This window comes from Pinus tabuliformis, chromosome 3_2 (assembly GCF_031772625.1).
Source record: "Pinus tabuliformis cultivar Carrire ecotype Pingquan chromosome 3_2, CPIR1, whole genome shotgun sequence".
Taxonomy (NCBI): domain Eukaryota; kingdom Viridiplantae; phylum Streptophyta; class Pinopsida; order Pinales; family Pinaceae; genus Pinus; species Pinus tabuliformis.
In genome coordinates this window covers 802,889,819-802,898,077 of record NC_142302.1, presented here as the reverse complement: position 1 = coordinate 802,898,077, position 8,259 = coordinate 802,889,819, and the positions used below count along the sequence as shown (strand labels likewise).

The window sequence follows — 8,259 nt, the reverse complement described above, 5'->3', positions numbered from 1 at the left end:
CAATTTGACATAGATTGGAAATATTAGAGGTTGTTTATCAGTTGTTTGACAAAAATCATGGATAAGAATTAGGAAAATTCACTTAAGGAACGATGTACAAGTGCCAAGAAACATTTGAAGATGATTAATTTTTTTTAATTATAGGATAATATTGGAAGAAATCACTTAATTTTGGCCTCAAAATCCAAAATTCATGTGTAAGGAATTGTCACCATTAAAAAGGGATTTAATTTTGTTTAAAAGTTAATTTTAACACACATATATATGAAACTGTTATAAAAATGTATAGGACTTGAAATTGTTTTTTTTTTTCTTTACATATTCGACAATTAAAAAATAAAAATTAATGTTTATTCCATAAATGTTTATTTCTTAATGTAATTGTTATACCATTTCCAGGAGGGCATATCTATATCAAAATTATATATGGAAATAATATATATAATTGTGAATGTGAACCATATACATATGACTTGTCATTAAATCGATAAGATTTTTGTATGATGAGGTTCTTCCTCATGCTATTGTAGAAGATTCATCGGCCTAACAAATATGCTTCTTTTCAAACCCATATCAAATATTATGAATTTATGCTTCTGAGCCAATTGGATCGATTATCCATTGTCATATTCTCTATGACAACCAAGAGTGTATTTCCCTTGAAGCGCATGGCTCTGGAAGGCCAACTCAAAGCGAACCTTGTCGTCAAAGGACTGATCTACATGGGTGGCACCAATATTGTCAAGGGTTCGAGAAAAGGCATGAAGTGTTGGAAATATTAATCCCAACCACCGCGTTAAACACCCTAACAACAACAGTACTTGTCAGAAGTATTTTTGTAGGTTGCGTCTCTGTTTGAAGATGGAAGGACTGAAGCTAGAATAGAGTACCGTGTGAACCATTCCTCAACACAGCAAAGAATTTAAGGCCTTTAATGTATTTTGGTAATTAGATATGGTCAAGCATTCATTTTGTGATTATTGCCCATACTCCACAAACACTTGCGTGATTTCCATAGTAAACAACAACATTGTATTAATTATTTTGCTCTATCATATACTAATGTCAATTTGTGTGTTGAGATAACTATGTATGTAAAAAATCATTTTTCAAGTAAGAGTGAAAAGAGAGCAAGAGTATTTGAGGACAAAGTGGTGGAGAAAATTTTGGAGGGCGTGTGAAAACAACAATTACTGTGTTTTACTGTGTGTTATTCCGCGTGAAGTGAAAATCTCTGAAAATCTTGTTTTTACTTAGTGAATGAGCCATAGTCTCATATGAATGTATTTTTCATGAATTAGAAGTTAATCCTAAGTTTTATTGTTGCTCCAAGCTTACTCTATTTTACTGTGTCTTTTTGCTGTGAGTGAATGCTGTGTTTTTAAGTCTCTGTGTAGCTATGAAATCTAGCTTTGTGACTCCGCGAAATCGAGCTTCACAAAAGTCACATCCCTCTGCCTCTCCGTGTAATTTTTTTTTACTCTGCCTCTGTGTAAATTCAATTCTATTTTTTAAGACATGGTATCAAAGCAGGTTAAACTCTGTTAGTGTAAAAATAAGTGTTTTTACTAGCAGTTAAAATTGTTTTGAGGGCATATTATTTTTAGCATATTTACCAGCAAGTAGAAAGTTTTTTTCCTTCACTCATAAATGGCAACATCAAGCACAAGCTTGACTGATCCTTTGATACCATAGTTCAATGGAAAAAATTATGACTATTGGGATATTACAGAAGGCCCTGTTTTCTTCTCAAGACATTTGGGATTTGGTGGAGAATGGTTTCCAAGAACCAGCAAATGCAGTAGCATACAATGCCTTATCACAACTAGAAAGAGATTTGCTAAGGGATAATAGGAAGAAGGATTCAAAAGCCTTGTTCTATATTTTCTAAGTAGTTCATGAAAGTATTTTCCCAAGGGTTGCAACAACAACGAAGTCCAGGCAAGCATGGGACACTCTCCAGACAGCTTACCAAAGCATGGCAAAAGTCAAGACAAAAAAGCTGCAAATTTTGGGAAGAGACTTTGAAACACTTTGTATGAAAGAGTCTGAGAATGTAGACTCATTTTTTACACATGTAACTGGGTTTGTTACTCAAATCAGGGCTCATGGTGAGACACTTGAGGAAAGAAGAATAGTTGAGAAAGTTTTGAGAAGTTTGCCAAGAAGGTTTGATGCCATTGTTGTGGCCATAGAAGAGACAAAGGATCTCTCACAGTTCTTAGTGGATGAGATTAATGCATCACTGATTTCTCATGAACATGTACTGAATAGAGCAACAAGCTTCTCATTGGAGCATGCCTTCAAGACACAAGTATCATTTGGTCAAGGTAGAGACAAAGGAATATCATATGCTAGAGGAAGAGAAATAAGCCCACACAAAGGTGGAAGAAGCAGCCCTTCAAGATCAATTGGAAGAGGCAGCAATCAAAATCCAAGTCAAGGCCCAAGTCAAAATCAAGCACAAGGCCAAAGGTATGATAAATCTCAAGTTCAAAGTCATTACTGTAAGAAGTATGGTCATTATGCAAATGAATGTAGAAAGAAGCAATGTGACATTAGTAACAAACCAAGTGTAAATTTGACAAAAGAAAATTAGAACCATGATAGCATGTTTTTAGCTTGTAATGTAGCACAAGAAAAACATAGTGATATATGGTATCTAGATTCAGGGTGTAGCAACCACATGTCAGCAAACATAGAAATGTTTTCCAATCTAGATGAAAGTGTGAAATTTGAAGTGACATTAGGGACTGACAACAAAGTCTCTGTCATGGGAAAAGGTAGAGTTAATATCCTAACAAATAAAGGGGAGAAGAAGTACATCTCAGATGTTTACTTTGTCCCCGGTCTGAAGCATAACCTCATAAGCATTGGACAACTCACGCAAAAGGGCTACAATGTCTTCTTCAAAAATGACGTGTGCATAATTTTGGATAGGCCTCCAAGTAGACAACTAATTGCAAAGGTTCATATGACAAACAATATAATGTTTCCCCTAAAATTAAGATCAGATTTGCAGAAAGAAGGTGCACAATCACAACTCTCAATGAACTCACAAGAGAATGGAAGAAAAGAGGCAGTTGTCACACAAGTAAACTTTCAAATAAAAGTAAAAGATGAAAAATAGTTATGGCATTTGAGATTTGGTCATCTAAACTTTGGAGGTTTGAATTTGCTGCATAGGAAAGGCATGGTAAAGGGTTTTCCACTCATAGAAAAAATGGACACCCTATGTGAAGGAGGTATCTTGGGCAAGCAGCATAGAGAGACATTTCCAGTAGGAAAGTAAGTAAGGACAAAGGAACCTTTGGAGATTGTCCACTCAGATTTATGTGGACCAATGCAGACACCATCAATTGGTGGCAGTCACTATGTATTGACCTTTATAGATGACTACATAAGGAAGACATGGGTCTATCTCCTAAAATAGAAAAGTGAAGTGTTTGAGTGCTTTTGCCAATACAAAGCTCTTGTTGAGAAGCAAAGTGGACACTACATCAAAGTCCTCAGGACTAACAGAGGTGGAGAATACATCTCAAATGATTTCCTTCGTTCTTTTGGGGGAGCATGGAATTCACAAGCAATTTACAACAAGGTATACACTTCAAAAAAATGGTGTGGCAGAAAAGAAGAATAGGACCATTATGGAAATGGCAAGAAGTATGATGAATACAAAGCATTTGCCAAATGATTATTGGGCTAAAGATGTAGCTTGTGCAACATATATCATGAATATATGTCCAACCAAAAGCATCTAGAACATAGCTCCTAAAGAGGCATGGAGTGGAAGAAAGCATAATGTTACCCACTTGAGAGTTTTTGGATGTGTGGCATATGGACATGTCCTGGATGAGTTTATGAAGAAGTTGGACATCAAGGGGGAGAAATGTATATTTGTTGGATACAGTGATGAATCCAAGGCTTACAAACTCTACAATCCATTAACCAAGAAGGTCATAATCAGCAGAGATGTGCGGTTCATAGAAGAGGAAGCATGGGATGGAAGTTTAGAAAAGACAGTCAATGTCAAAGCATGCATACCACATGAGGACAAAGAGGAATTAATAGCAATAAGTAATTCCTCAACAGTGACTCCCTCTACACCTATTCAAGCGCAACAAAGCAGGTAGCAAGCAACACCGTCAAAAAATAATAGGACAGTTTTTTGCAGCCAAGCAAGTGCTTTTGCAAGCACACTGCAAAGTTTAACACCAAGTGACATGTCAATCCCATCTTCAGCAAGCACAAGAAGACCAAAATTAAGAAATTTAAATGAAATTTATGAGCAAGAAGAATTTGATAACAGTGTTGGTCCGAATTCACTATTTGCATTATTTTGTCATGTAGATGACCCAATCCATTTTGAAGATGCAATCAAGGAAGAAAAATGGGCTATGATAATGGAGGAAGAAATAGAAGCAATATAAAGGGATGACTCATGGGAGTTAGTGAGCCTTCCAAGAGGAAAACATGTCATTGGATTGAAGTGGGTCTATAAGACCAAAAGCAACATTGAGGGAAAGATTGAAAGGCATAAAGCAAGGCTAATTGCCAAAGGATACAAGTAGCGACATAGAAGAGATTACGCGAAAATGTTCGTGCCAGTCACAAGGATTGAGACAGTGCACACAACTGTGGCGATTTCCATGCAGCATAAATGGAAAGTGTATCAAATGGACCTAAAATCAACGTTCTTGAAAGGGGTGTTGAAAGAGGAAGTGTATGTTATGCAACGGCCTAGTTATGAGTTTAAATGCCAAGAAGCCAAAGTGTATCGGTTGAGGAAATTTCTTTATGGGTTGAAGCAAGCACCGCATGCATGATATAGTAGGATACATGCTTCCTTGTTGGACAATGGTTTCGACAAATGTGACGGTGAATCCACTCTCTACATCAAAGAGAGCAATGGTAAGATTTTCATTGTCGTCTTATATGTAGATGATTTGATTTTTACAGGCAGTGATGATTTCCTCATCGTTGATTTCAAACAAGTCATGAAGAGTGAATTTGAAATGACTGACTTGGGATTGTTAAGATATTTTTTGGGCATAAAAACGAGCAAACATAAAATGGAATTTTTATCTCTCAAGCAAAGTATGTGGCAGACATTTTGGAGAGGTTTAAAATGCATAACAGTAAGTCTGCACCAACTCCAACTGTCATGGGGTTGAAGTTCAGCAAAGAAGATTGCAGCAAAAATGTCAATCCAACATTATACAAAAGCATGCTAGGTAGCTTGATGTATTTGACTGCCGCTAAGTCGGATATAATGTATGGAGTAAGTTTGGTGTCAAGGTTCATGGAGACAACCAAGGAGACACATTGACAAGCAAAAAAAAGGATTCTAAGGTATGTCAATGGAACAAAACATTATGGCATTTTGTACACAACAACAAGTGATTTCAGGCTGGTTGGTTACACTCATAGTGATTGGGCTGGAAGTGTCGATGACAGAAAGAGCACGTCAAGATATGTCTTCCATTTTGGTTATGGAGCCATTTCATGGGCCTCCAAGAAGCAACCAATAGTGTCACTGTTAACAAGAGAAGTTGAATATGTGGCAACAACAACAACAGCATGTTAGGTAGTTTGGATGAGAAGGATGCATCTTCGTCATGACCAAGAGGGAACGACAACAAGTTTCTATGACAACACCTCAGCAATTGCATTGTCAAATAATTATGTCTTTCAAAAGAAGATTAAGCATATTGATACCAAATATCATTTTACTAGAGAGTTGATTAACAATGATGAAATTGTATTGCGGCACTGCGGGTCACAGGATCAATTTGTTGATATCTTCACAAAACCATTGGCACATGAAAGTTTTGTTTATCTCAGAAACTGTTTGGGAGTTGTCAATGGTGGAAATTGTGATTAAGGGGGAGTGTTGGAAATATTAATCCCAACCACCACGTTAAACACCCTCGTGCATCAGTCATACTTTTCAGAAGTATTTTTGCAGGTTGCATCTTTGTTTGAAGATGGAAGGCCTAAAGCTAGAACAGAGTACCGCGCGAACCATTCCTCAACACAGCAAAGAATTTAAGGCATTTAATGTATTTTGGTAATTAGATATGGGCAAGCATTCATTTCGTGATTATTTCTAATACTCCACAGAGACTTGCACGATTTCCATAGTCAACAACAACAGTGTATTAATTATTTAGCGTTGTCATATATTAATGTCGAATGGTGTGTTGAGATAAGTATGTATGTAAAAAATCATTTTGCAAGTAAGAGTGAAAAGAGAGCGAGAGTCTGTGATGACAAAATATGGTGGAGCAAATTTTGGTGGGTGCATGAAAACAACAGTTACTGTGTTTTACTGTGTGTTGTTTTACTTGGTGAATGAGCCGCATTGTCATATGAATGTTTTTTTCACGAGTTAGAAATTAATCCTAAGTTTTACTGTGTCTTTTTGCCATGAATGAATACTGTTTTTTTAAGTCTCTGTGTAGCTGTGCTGCACAAAATCTAGCTGCCCAAAATAAGCATCGCGAAAGTCACACCCCTCTCCCCTTAATTTTTTTTTACTCTGCCTCTCCGCATAAATTCAATTATATTTTTAAGGTGCGAAGTTGCTTGAAGATTGTCACCAACAGAACCATTTGACCAACATCATGTTGCTCTCGGATGGCCGAGACATTTACAATCTTAGTTCTCATTGATTGGTTTTGTTTCTTAGCCATGAACAGAGACCGAACGTGAGACAAATCATGTGGAATAGCCATGTACAAATCCCAGTCCATGCCTTCAGCTTCAGAGTTGAAAGCGACACAGTGACCATGCAATGCATTTCTGAAGACTCAAGAGTCACGTTTTCATTCACTCAGACCGCCTTCTCTCAGTGTATCAGTGGCTTGCTGAATGTCATTGTGCAGGACGTCAGTGTAACCATTTCAGCTTGCGCAGGAATGAAGTTGAAAAGCTTCCATGCTGGAAGCTACATCACCCGTGTTGCTGAGGACAGAACCCAAGGGACTGTAAATGTCAGTGATCTCTAAGACGAAGAAGAAGAGAGCAATATACTTGCACAACTCCAGTTGCCAGCGGTAAATTCTACATCAATCCTATGACTTTAATCTTCGTCCATTTTTTCACAAAGACCCGGTCTCCCACCAAAATTTCAATTCAAAAGAACATTCTCTTTCAATTTTGCATCCGGAGAGCTATGATAGAGCTACAATAGCTTGAAATTTGGAAGTGGAAAAGTAAAGGACCTGTCTCAAAACTTCTCAAGCAATAGCTGAGGTGAAAACGCTTATCGATCATGGAGAAATGATGGGTGCACGGAGGGTTCTCCAGAATGCCAATTTTGAATTGTAATAGATTCGAAATGGAGACCTCTCGATTTGTCTTGTACACGAAGAATAAATTACAGAGACTCAAGTGAGGATGAAGAACAAGAAAACCTATGAGCGGTCTGAGCGGAAATTTGTTCTTTCATCTCAAAGCTCCCATTTTCGACAAAAAGCCACAACAAGAGGCGAAATATTTGAGAGTTACAACAGGGAATACCAGACACCATCCACCAGGAACATGGTTCTCCATTCCCAAACCTTCTTGACAACCGCATAATTGAACCCTACTTCAAATTCTATCGTGAGTTTGAGTTCTAGTACTATACATGCTCAGTGAACGTTTGAGAAACTCGTCGAATTCGATTCGCTGAGAAAATCATGTTCTAAGGATAGTGATTTGAATGGTGGATTTTGAGGTATAAAATTTAAATTAGTATTTTGTTGCCTTTTTAACATCTGAAAATCTAGATAATCACAAGGATAAGAAGTCCTAAACGTGTAGCTTTTCTGTTGAAATGATAATTTCAACTGCAGCATTATTTTACCCTTGCGATGCGATCAGATCGCAGATCGCAAATTGCATGCATGCTTGCTGCCTCCGTCTGTTCACTTGAATTCTTCCGATGCGATGTTGCGATGTGATCCAATCGCATATCGTAGATCGCACCCATGTGTTTGTGCTCCACTTTTATTCTTCCGGTGAATGTGAATGCGATTCCGCTATGCGATCAAATCGCAAATCGCAAATTGCATGATGTACAGGCTTGCAGCAATTTACGTGAAGTAAAAGTTTCATTTACCACCAGTTTTGTCAGTAAAACAGTAAATGTAATTTACTGTGGGTTGGTAAACGTTGGTAAGATTTTAATTTTATTAGTTTTTTATTCTCGGGTGTAGTTTTGGTTTATGGCACAAGTAAAAAAAGGTAATGTAATGTTTTTTGTGTGGCTGT

The 8,259-nt window shown here is 37.3% G+C and overlaps 1 pseudogene; it reads left to right on the top strand.

Annotated features, from left to right (window-relative positions):
- Positions 1 to 590: 590 nt before the first annotated feature.
- On the top strand, positions 591 to 7,722 carry LOC149183021 (E3 ubiquitin-protein ligase WAV3-like; annotated as a pseudogene).
- The last annotated feature ends 537 nt before the right edge of the window (positions 7,723 to 8,259 follow it).